Below are 13,649 nucleotides of genomic sequence, written 5' to 3' on the forward strand. Positions count from 1 at the left end.
ATACTTTTTAAATATGTATCTATCTGTATACGAGCATGTTAAGCATGTTTAATCTGATATCTGTATCTATATTTTGTATCTATGTTTAGGGTGAGAATTGTAACACCTCTAACCCGTATTTGGCATTAGAACAGGGTTAAGGAGTATTATCAAAATTTACAGATCAATTAACTGACATTTCATTTCATTTAGCATTCATATCAGAAATTAATCAATATCAATGTTAAAGTCCCTTATACGAGCACTCAAGGCCCAAAATATACATTAGAAACAAGTCGGGACTTAATCAAGTACTTAGAAAATTTTTCAAAAAACATTCAAAATTTTCAAAAATGCAGTGGACATACGCCTGTGTCTAAGGTCGTGTGGGCATTTGAAATAGGGACACTCGGCCGTGTCCCAACCCGTGTCCAAACATGTGAGCTCTCTAACTTAGGTCACACGGCCTGCCAAGCCACACGCCCGTATGCCAAGCCGTGTGAGCATACTTACTTGTATTATTAAGGTGCAGGGGTCGCACGGCCAAGCCATACGCCCGTGTGCTAGGCCGTATGAACATTCTGTTTTGTTCTGTTTTAAAAATACAAGAGGCACACAACTATGTCACGTGGCCATATGTCATACAAGGCTGAGATACAAGCCCGTGTCTCTACCCGTGTAGATGAAAATTATTCATTTTACAAGCCATTTTTATCGCCTAATTTGGCGTCAACCTATAATCATCATTATGCATATCTACAAGCCATAATTAAGCATCCAAAACAAGTAAAATCAAGCCTTAAATATATAATATCTTCACATACAACCAATATTCCTCTAAGCACCTCAGATAATAGGTTACAACATGTGTGTTCATGTATTCAATATATTCATATGTATAACTAACTTATATGCATAATTATACTCAAGGTTTACCAAGCTAATTTGCATTATTTCAAACTGAGTTACTTACCTACCAAAACATGCCATCTAGTGTCAAAATGTATTTTAAATACTAATATATTTAAATATATTTATACCTTATATATTAAGGTACTGATTCTTGATCAATTCATCACATCCCAAAACACATGTATATAAATGCACTTTTGGCTAATATTTTACCTTTTCACCGTACAATCATAAACCAAATCACACATCAATCATATAAGGCATATCTGCACCAAACTTAAAATGTGTCAACACACAAGCCAAATAAGTGACTAATTTTAACAAAACACATATAGGCCAACATTAACCAGAATACCTATACATGCCATTGTAACCAAAATCAAAACATCCAAAAGCACCGATAGAACAGATGGATAGTGTGATATATCTCCTACAAGCTTTCAACTTGATCGAGCTTCCGATAATCTGAAAAGTAAAGGAAAACAACAACGTAAGCAATGAATGCTTAGTTAGCTCGTATAAACTTTAATCATATCAGTTCATTTCAAATGTGAAATTTATTCATATTGTGAATAATCTAATAATGATACCGTGATACTCATGAAAATATATTCATCGACTCATAAGATGAATAAATCCACAGTATCACTTTTACATGTTATCGTAACATATAGGATTTTAAAAAACTTTAAACACTTCTAAATTTCTTTACTTTCGTTTGCATTTCTTTACTTTTCACACTCATTCCATGTGCATAACACACAAGTCATAAGCATAATATTCTACCATAGCCACAAGTTAGTGCATTTAACGTAGCCTTTCTCGAATTAATCCCATGATAAGTTGTTTCATAAGTAATTGGACAATTTAAACCTTACCACTATTTCATGAGCACTTGTATATTTTCTCTTAAGTACTTACCATTTTAATGCATCATGTAAATAAACATTTTACCATTCAATCAATAGCTTGGCATTTGCCTAAGCATCAACAGCAACACTTGTTAGCGTACTTTCACATATTCCATATAAATCAACATTGATAAACTTATTTTCTCAATATGTCATACTTGAGGTTATTACTCATCTCAATTTACATAATTTCCTTGTATCAACATCTAAAAGATATTTACATATGTACATATAATGATGCATATCATTCTCTTACTGTTTTTTTATATAAATATATATCATTCATTTCTTTATTTTAATATACCATGTACCATCATTTTCATGTATTTCGTATACATATATATTCCGATAATAGTTCGTAATTACTAATGTGCTTAGTCATCAGGAAAGTTTCATACACATGTATCTTCTATCTAATATTTCAACGTGTCATGTAATATTAGTTTCATGTATTTCAGGCATATACAGGTAATAATTCATCGCGTACTCATATTTTCTCATGTTAGGATTTTGCCCGTTGAATCATTTAAAATATTGATGGATACACGGGTAGTACAAACAAAGTAAACAAATTTGTAATTTGTCAATTCATATTCGGGAATACTCATACGAGCACTTAAACTGGAAGCTCTCTTTCGAGCCATATAACGGGATGCTCATGTGAGTCATGTAACGGGAAGCTTATAAGAGCTGTAATCAGGAAGTTCAAGCGAGCCAATATTTAGAAGCTCCGGATAGCCATTAATCGGGAAGTTCATGAAAGAGAATTTAATCGGGAAGCTTCGAAGAGCCATTAATCGGGAAGCTCATGAAAGAGCATTTAATCGAAAAGCCTTGGAGAGCCATTAATCGAGAAGCTCACAAAGAGCCTTTAATCGGAAAGCTCACGAAGAGCCATATATCAGGATGCTCATAAGAGCTGCAGTGTGTCCATAACACATGTAGGATCATAGCCAATCAGGATGCTCCGAAGAGTTAATAACGGGAAGCTCGCAAGAACTATATAACGGGAAGCTCACGAGAGCCAAATATCGAGATGCTCATGAGAGCTAATAACATGACGCTCTTTCGAGCTGTGGTATTCGCAACATATGCAGGACTATAGCCAATTCGAGAACCCTGTATCCATCGAATTTCATTTATTCAAATGGGACTTAATATTTATTGAGCATTGTCGAATATGTGATCAATTTCATATATATGACATTTATACGATTCAAATATACAACATTCAATTCAAATATATAAATATACACAATTTAGTTACAAGAACTTACCTGGCTAAATTGTAGAAATATTAAGTTTTAGGTTTATTTTGGTAATTTTTTATTTTCCTCGATTTTCCACCCGATCATGATATGAAGAAAAATTGAAAAACCAGCTTAAGGAGCTCTCCTTTCTCTGTTTTGAACTAAAATTTAAAGAAGAAAGTATCTAGAAACCTTGACATTCAATTTGTTTTATTTTTAATTTCACCAAAAGTACAATTTTGCCATTGAATGGCTTTATTTTATTATTTTTTCTCTTATGTCGCCTCATTAATATATTTTAGGCATATTGATTCCTTAAGTCCTCCATTGTTTATTAATTAGGCCATTTAATCACTTATTTCTTATAATTAACAAGTTTTGTACTTTTTTCAATTTAGTCCTTTTTAATTAATTAACTATCAAAACATTAAAATTTTTCAACGAAACTTTAATACCATATTTTTGACACTCTGTAAATATTTATAAAAATATTTATGGCTCAGTTTATAAAAATGAGGTCCCGTTATCTCATTTTCTAAAACCACTTAAACTAAGGTTTTGTCACTCGAACATAATAATTAATTATAAGACATAAATTATTAATTAAAAATCTTTTTAAAACTATATTTAACTCGTAAGTATTAAATAATAAAATTTATGAGCTTACTCGTTGGATTTGGTGGTCTCGAACCACTATTTCTGACACCACTGAAAATCGGGCTATTATAGGAATTGTATATGTGGAGGAAGTGATCTGTATGGCGAATCTTCGCCTATATTCTGGCAGCTTGACTACATATTATCTGTTATGTGTCGCATCGACACTATATGTGTGTAGGGATGGGTAGGTGTTTTTAACCCTACATAGTGTGATCGGATGGACAGAGATGGTGTGCAAAGGATAAGGTAGGACTATGTTTATGTAACACCCCCTAACCCCAAACCGTCGCTGGAACAGGGTTACGAGGTATTATCGAACCTATCAAACAACTTACGAATAATTCACAATTAAAATAACATTCATAGTATAATTTAATAATTAATTCCCTAAAATGGACTCTCGAAGCCCAAAACATGTATTAAAAGTAGAACGGAATTTGTTCGAGTATTCCGAATTTTTTTTTAAAAATTTCGACAGTATTTCTGCTTATTTTTATATAAAACATCATGTAAATTTAAAACCAAAACAAACCAATACCAATGTTTCAATCAAAGATTTTATACTTAGAACGCTACTAAATCATGCTTAATAAATTGATTTACTACTTTAATTATAAAGGTTATAGTTAGCATGTAAAAAAAATTTAATTCATATCTTTCATTCCATTTTAAGATTTAATACTAAGTTTACTAATTTATAACTTTAAATTTTATTTATCATCCAAAAGAACATAACCATTTACTTACAACTAAGATCGTTTAGCATATAATATACGACTCGTGTACAATCACCTAGTACATGCCACTTAAACAAAAAGAAGAAATATATCACCAAAATTTTCTTGTTGGATTCGATATCTTTCTGGATGCTGAACTGGACCTTGAACTCTAATGACCTGCGCAAGGAAACAACCGTACGCTGAGTATTTCATACTCAGTGGTATTACTATAAATTAATTTATTTAATATTAATACATTACAAACATCAACCATAAGCCTTTTAAAAAAATCAGTTAAACTAATTATACATAATTATATATCACTTCATAAATCTTAAATTCATATATATATATATATATATATACTAATTTAATTCATAATTTAATTCATACATTCTTTCTCGTACTTTTCAATAGTGCCAAATCAATCAATCTCATTTTCAAATTTTCATTTCAATTATTTACCCTATTAACAAGGCTCGAAATCTGACAGATACATGGATTCCACCCAAACACACCAGATCCAACCTAACACACCCGGAATAATATAAATCCTCCTTAACACACCAGTATATCAGATCCTCCCAAACACACCAATAAGGCATTAAATGCCTCTTCGGATAAACCGAAGCATATAATAACAGAATCATCTTGTCGGCCGAACTACAAATCTCATCATCATATCACAAATCATATGGCATGCCATTTGTATCCAAGCTAGTCCGATAAGTTAATAGGGTATTATTTTACTTTTCCAATTTCGAATTCATTTCCACAACAATTTCAAATATTCAATTAAATCAAAACATCTATTCTTTCAATTCACATATAATTCAATATTCACACATATTCTTACTTAATTTCAAATGTTATTACTTACCTTACTTTAAATGTCTCATGATTACAATTTCAATATAACATTTAGTAAATAGTTTAAGTTATAGTAATACAAACCCGGAATACGCGTTTACTCCTCAACGATCTTTTCTTTTCCTTTGGATGCCGATGCCTCGTTTTCCTTGTTAGCTACGAAAATAATAATTAATTTCACTATTAATTACAGCATTAAATTATAAAAATAATAATAATACTAATTAAATTTTATTCAATTCCTACTTATTCCCAATTTAATTCTAACTAAGCTTACAATTCCTTTTCTAGCTTAATTCATACTTCTTTTCTACTTAATTTCTTGCCATATTTAACTCAACTAATCAATATTCATAGTTAATCCCTAATTTAAGACTTCTTATAACTTAATCCCAACTATGTAAAACTTATAGCTCACTTTACAATTTGATCCTTTAATCAATTCTAACTAAAATTTCTATCAATTAAACCCCTAATTTAACAACTTGTTCAACATGAACCATGTTCAAAAACCTATGAACTTCCATAACCTCCACTTAATTTCAACAAAATTTTGTTTTAAAGCTTCTAAAACATCAAAATTAAGAGAAAATGGTTAAATTTAGCTTACCAATTAAACTTGAAGCTTTAAAATCTCAATTTTCCCCTTTTGTTTTCTTTCCCTTTTTCTTCCCCTGTTTTCGTTTTGTTCTCTGTTTCTTTTCTGTTCTTCTTTTGTTTCTTTTTCTTTTTATTTACTTACTTTATTTTATTTGCTTTATTGTTTTTTTAATTACTAATTAATTAATATAATATCAATATAAAATATCTTATGCTCAAATATTAAGTAAACCAATTGTTTAATTACATTTGTACATATTTATTTTGTTACACTTGTATAAATTTTATACCATTTATTTGTCAATTATCTTATTTATTTAATAAAAATCTATTTAACAACAAATAATAATATTACAAATGTACATATATATTTTATTTATAAATGTACAATATCATCTATACCATACATTTGTCATCATTTATTTTATTTATCACAAAAATCTTATAATTTAATTATTTATCTAATAAATATCTATCTAATAATTTAATATAATTATTACAAATGTATATACTTTTATCAATACATTTGTATTAAATCAATGCCATACATTTTTCTTTGTTTAACTTATTTCATAATATAATAATAACAATTAATATAATTTATTATTTAATATTAAACCTTAATGATTATTAATGAAATTTTAATAAAAAAACATCACATAAAAATCTTCAATCTTACCCGGCTTATGCCACCTCATACTTATGAATTGGCTTAATTGCCATTTTGATCATTTATACTTTCTTTTAATCTATAATTAAACTTTTACTCTTTACTCTATTTAGTCCTTTTTCCTAATTATTCTTAATTAGACTAAATTTACCTAATTAATACCTAATTAAGCACTCAACTAAACTCATAATTACTTCTAATAATTATTTACGACTCAGTTTACTAAGACGGAGGCCCGATAATATACTTTTCCGATGCTCATGAATTTTGGGTCATTACAGTTTATATATTCCTTACATCTAATTTTTATATTTGTATCTGTTATGGATTTAGGTCTGGATCTATATCTGACTGTATATGGAATATTGTGTATGTTGTATGACTATTTCTGTTGGGTTACACACTGAGTTTTCGTAAACTCACATCTGTTTGTCTATTTTGTTCAGGTAATCCACAGACATAGGCAGGTCGGTGCAATGGAGGCTCAACGGTGACCACTTGACGGGAAACTGTCTTCATTATTACTACTTAATGGTTTTTACTGAAATTTCCAGCTTTCGCGAGAGTTTTGTAATTTTTGGACTCTCTGGACTTTTTGAATTGCTAGGTTTAATTTTTAGTTTGGTTGAGTTATGATCTCTAAACTGCTATAATTCGACAAAATATCGATTTTATGCGAACAAATGTCATTTTTGAAAACACGAGCGAGGTTTTGTTTTAAACGGTTTTTTTCAAACTTCCGCTGTGAAATGATTTGGTTAACCTTGAAGTATAACATGTAACGGTTTCAGTAATAAATATATAAGTGAAAACGTTTTACAAAAATTGGACGTTTTATCGAAGTATCATCGGTTTCAAAACCCTTCTTCGTAACACTCCCAAATTCGGCCATAACGTCTAGGTCGGGTTTAGGGTGTTACATATATGATCTATATGAATGAAATATAAAATATGATAGTTGGATCGTTAAAATATTAATCTTACAAAAAGATATAAAAAAATATAAAACTACTTTAATTTTAGGGTAAACCACAAAAATAGTCACTTATGTTTGCTTCAGATTACATTTTAGTCACTTATGTTTGAAATGTTACGTTTTAGTCACTTACATTATCGTTTTGCTACAAAGTGGTCACTCTACCGTTAAGCTCCATTACATCCCTAACAACAGTCCAACATGGCAGTCCAAATGAGTTTTAAATGCCAACTTGGATGTCCTACGTGGCAGTCGAAATTAAATTTATTTAATTAAAAACTTATTTTTATCTCAGTGACTGGACATCCAAATTGACATTTAAAACCCATTTGGACTACCACATAGGACTACCATTAAGTAGGTAACAGAGTTTAACAATAGAATAACCACTTTGTAACAAAACAATAATGTAAGTGACTAAAATGTAACATTTCAAACATAAATGACTAAAATGTAATTTGAAGTAAACAAAAGTAACTATCTTTATAGTTTACCTTTAATTTTATACTGAGATATGTGAATTTCTCCTTATAAAATATTTTATGTTCATAAATAATATTACTTTTTACTTCTTAAATTCTTTTAGAAGTTGCTTGTTGGCAAACAGATGTGTACCAAATTTAATTATTAGTACCTAGAATTTATGGGAATTTCATTTTTTTAAAGGAAAGGATTGGGAAGAGGGATGAATCTTTCAAATGATGTTCCATCGATCCAGGGCAGAAATCATGATGACTGATGAGTTTGCCAAAGGAGCTTTGAGTACTAAGGTGAACAATGTTATGACAATGGCCACTATATATATTCGGTAGGTCACATGGTTTTCCCACCCAACCATTTACACTCTTTTTTTATATGCTTTATTTGCCTTTGTATTTTGTAGACCAGATTGATTAGATTCTTTAATTTACACCAATAGGAGATAAGATTCCATATGTCTATCGACAAGAGTAATATGAGATTGATGCAAAATGTCATGCTACATAACTTGTAAGGTAACCCGTGGGTTTTGCCCATAAAACACGTCTAATATGTTGACAATGATATGAACACTCGTCTCTTCTATAGCCAATACCTAATTCACGGATTATGACAACCCTACAGTCATGATACATTAAATTATTCGTCTAAATTCGAAGATTTATTTTTATTCAATTAATTAAGGTTGAGTAAAGAAATTAAAAAAAAATCAAAAGATCGATTTGAATCGATTTATTCAGTTTAGGTTTTGTATTGTTCAATTTAATTTCTAGTTAGTATTATGTTCGAGTTTAATTTTTCCACATGAAACTAATTTTATTCAAACTAAACTGAATAAAAAAAAACTACGGTTAAAGGAATAGTCCTAATAAAATAATAAATTGATCATTTCAAAATCTGTATAGAGAAATTCATTTAATCCTATTATTATTAACAACGGATAGATATGATTATACAAAAAGATAAAGTTATAGAAATAATTCGTAAAAAAGATATAAAAATGTAATTTTATAGTAAAAAGTTATAAAAATGTAGTTTTATAAAAAGTTATAAAAATGTAATTTTATAGAAATGCATAATTTTAATTTTAAGAAGATAATTTATCGAACTTTATAAAATTTTATTTATAAAAGAAACAACTTTCCACAATTATATATGTTTGATGGTTATGAATTTAATCAATTATATGACATATTATAATAGTCCAGTTATAACTAATTAAACTAATTGACAAAATGACACAAAAAAATATTAAGTATACGGACGATTTATGTACTAGCTTTCCTTGTAACAACTTAATAATTTAACTTAAATGTGTAAATGAATATGCAGCATGTATTACTGTTGTAAAAACAAAAATTGCACTATTAAATTTTTTTGGGCAAAAAGCAAGTTGATATTATTTTTTCTAACAACGACCAAATTTGGTAAAAATCACTGAATCGAAAACACAATTATTGATTTTGGATATTTCAATTTTTAATATGTTTTAGTTTTGGTTTCAAAAATGAAAAACCGAACCGAATCGGCTACACCCTTACAGTCAACTAACACCGGCCATCCCAAATTACTACATGCAGTGTCATCTTCTGCCGGCTAGCATTTGGGAGAGGCTTGACCGTATCAACAGTAATTTTTTCTGGGGTGGGGCGGAGGACGCGAGGAAACTTCATCTTAGTAAACGGGATAAGCTTATGCTACTCATAGAAAATGGTGGTTTGGGTTCAGAAACCAAGCTCAGGTTATGAAACTCGCATGGCGAATCCATGAATATAGGAAAGCTTGTGGGTCAAAGTCCTCTCTCAGAAATACCTTTTGGACAGTGACCAATCTAAGAGGAAAACCGATGTGTCAACCACCACTTGGTCCTCCCTTAGGAAAGTTTGCCCATTATTACAAAGAGGCAATAGATGGTCCATCCGTAATGGACAGTCCGTGAACTTCTGGATTGATGCTTGGAGTGGACTGGGAGCAATAAGGGCTTCAATCAGTGGGACCCTGGACTATGAGGAATTTGATCATAATTTTAAAACTGTGAGAGACTTGATGAGGAGCAAGGGAGGGATTGCTTATCCTTCTCGATACCGAATGCTTGGTAGGAGGCAAAATTGAGTGTTCTAGTGTCTCTAAACACTGACGTTCAAGATGTGCTCTGCTGGAATGGCTCCAGCAATGAATATTTTAGTTTATCTAGCACTTATGATTTAGCGGCTAATAGAGAGCATGTCAGAGGCATTGGAAGAGAGAAGCAGCGGAGGTCACTGTGGAAACTTTAGTTGCCTCACAACATCAAGTTGTTTCTATGGAAGTGCGTCCTCAAATGCCTTCCCACTGCGAGTTTCCTCATTGTGGGTTGAATATTTACAAATTCGAGATTATTTCAACTTGAATTTGTAAATCTGTTTTAAAATCCAAATTCGCAAATTACCCACAAATTATCTGACTTTTACTATTTAAATCCGAATCTAAATTTATTATTATTATCTGCATATATTTGAATTCGAAAAAAAATCAAATTTTAACCATTTTAACTTTATGTAATATTCAAATTCGTTAAAATTAAAATTAAAAAATAATATAAAATCAAATAAAAATTAATTTTAAGTAAAATATATTCATAACTAAAAATAAATAAAGGTAAAATAAAGTAACAAAAATAACTAAATAATAATTCAAACTAAACATAATATTTTCATAAAAAATAAGGTTTAAGATTAAAAAAAGCCTTACTAAAAAAATGAAAAAAAAATCAATTGAGCCATTAAATAAAGTGTACTCTATTGCGTCCTTAATGACCGAAAAAAAAATAATCAACTAAAATCTTTTGTTAGGAAATTGTAAATTGATCGTCAAAAGGAGTTGACGCGACTAATAGTAGCCACCAAGAGAAGACACGTGGAATGTCATGTTAACAAAATTTTTAAAAAATATATTAAATATTTTCTTAAGATGATATTTTTGAAAAAAAATTATTTAAAAAATAATTAATAAAATTTATACTTGGAATGAACAGAATTGTTCTAATTTTAATGCTTTCTGTGGCTGTTGTTCCTTGTTTTGGTATCAGAAACTAAAGGTTCTCCTATACTCAGAACTATTATGTAATATTTATTATGTTTAATTTGAATTCCTTTTTCTACCAAAAAAAACTAAATCAATTATTTATCACCCTAAATCTTCAGCACAAATATTATATATAAGCTTAAAAATTCAAATATATGAACTTTTATTCAGTTTGCAATTTGATAATAAACTTTAATTTAGTACAATTATACACATGAAATTTTGATCGTAGTTCAAATATATACATGGAACTTTAATTTTGATTCAGTCATACACAGTTAAAAAAATAGATACATCAATTTATTTTTATATTGAATAAGTATAATTATTTATATATGCAGTATAAAACATGAAATGATGCTATATCAATAATTGCATTAATAATTTGTGAAAATTGAATCAAATCAAATTTTCATGTATAAAATTGCACAAAATCAAAGTTTATGTATAGTTTTGAGATTTATCCTTAAATAATATAATAAATTTAAACCCTAAACTCAAAACCTCTTATACAAAGCCACTTCCTTTCTCTCTCTACTCAATAGAGATGTTTATGAGTTGGATCAATCTGATTTTGGATTAGGTCTTATATATGGTTGCCCAAGTTCAATGTGATCCAAAATATGAGCATCAATTTTTACCCAAACTCGTCAATATTTATAAATGATTAACCTAAGCCCATTTAGGCATGCTCATATTATTATTTTTATTTTTCAAAATATAATTATTTATTATTTATTAATTATTTTTAAATGTAGATACTATTAATACTATTAGTACTATTTTATTTTGGATATAATTATATTATCATCGTGCATTTTTATATTATTTCACTATTATTATCATTATTATATAGTATTATTAATTGAATTGTTATTATTTATTATTATATTTATTATTTTATTATATTATTGTCATTTTATTTCATTATTTATGTTATCATTTTGTTAATTTCATAATTTTGTCATCATCTTATATTGTAAATATTGCTACATACATTCATCTGTTTTTTACACAATGCATAAAAAGTAATTAAAACTGAGGCAATGTTCGTTATTTTTGGGATTCGAGGAGTTGTGCTCCTAACTTACGGAGTATGACCTCCTCCTAGAACCTAGATAACTAAACAATATCCTATTTAAAATTCAAGACGTATAGGATTTAGGTAATAATCAAACGACGAGTATTCTTGCTTTTGGGGATTCGAGACATCATGCCCTAACTTACGGGACATGATTTTTTTCTCGATTAACTCAAAATAAGAGAGCCTCCTCCATAAAATTTAATTTAGATAGTGATATATTCAATGCCATTAAAAAACATCATGTAAAAAGAGATCGCATTTTAAATTCTCTTCGAATTCTCAATTTTCGACGCTAAGACATCAAGTAATCAACTAGGTATCAATTTTGGGCGTTATGAGTGTGTTAATCCTTCCTCATATGTAACCGACTCCCGAACCTATTTCCTGGATTTTGTAGACTGAAAATTAGTGTTTAGTAAATATAACCTTTTTATTAAAATGATCAAGTTTTGAGGTGATCCAATCATACCTAATAAAAGGATTGGTGGCGACTCCGTCTTCGTTTTAAAAAAAAAAGAGTCGATGATAAGCCATAAAAGTAATATGTTTTTAATCTCATTCTTGATGTATTTTTGGATGATTTATTCTGTGAATTAGTGAATTTGATGCTCCTAATCCTTTAAATTCATGTTTCTATACTTAGGTGAGCATAGGGGAGCAAAACGAGCAAAAAACGAGCCAAAATCGGGAAAAAAGAGTTGTTTCCAAGATCCACACGGCCTGGGCATTTCCACACGGGTTGGCCACACGCCCGTGTGCCAGCCCGTGTCGATTTTGCACCCTGCTTCCCTGTTACGCAAAAAAACCCAACTTTTAAGGTTTCTAAGCATTCTAAAGTTTACAAATACATATTAGAAGAAGACCTAAGGGAGCACGCAGAGAAAAACGAAGAAAAGACTCAAAGAACGCCACCAGATTCAAATCAGAAGCGGATCTCCTTCAAGATTAAAGATCTCCATTCAATTTCCTTAGAAGTTTTATTGGGTTTCTTTATGTCTTGTTGTTATTCTAACTTTGAGATGATTTCATTACAGATTATTAACTTAATAATTCCCTAGATACCTAGGGAAGACGAAACCTATGATGAATCTTATTATTTGATTTCTGATTTACATAATAAATACTTGATTATTGATCTCAATTATGTATGTTTATTTCGTATTTTAATATTTTCAGGATATTAATTCATGTTTAATGTGCTTATTTCAGTGGAACAAAAGTCCCTATTTAATAGTAGATCTAGCATAATTGAGTTGAGTTGCATGCAATCCTAGAAATAGGACGACATAAATCTACCGGATTAGAGTCAAATCTAATAGGAGAATCCATAGATCGAGTTAATGCGACTATAGGGGTTTTAATTAGAAAGAGATTTCAGTTAATCAACCTAGAGTCAGTTGTTCTTAATCTCAAAAGAGATATTAACATAATTTAGGGATTTCTACGGATCAAGATACAAGTAAATAAATCGTTTA

Source organism: Gossypium hirsutum, chromosome D04 (assembly GCF_007990345.1).
Source record: "Gossypium hirsutum isolate 1008001.06 chromosome D04, Gossypium_hirsutum_v2.1, whole genome shotgun sequence".
NCBI classification, from domain to species: Eukaryota; Viridiplantae; Streptophyta; class Magnoliopsida; order Malvales; family Malvaceae; genus Gossypium; species Gossypium hirsutum.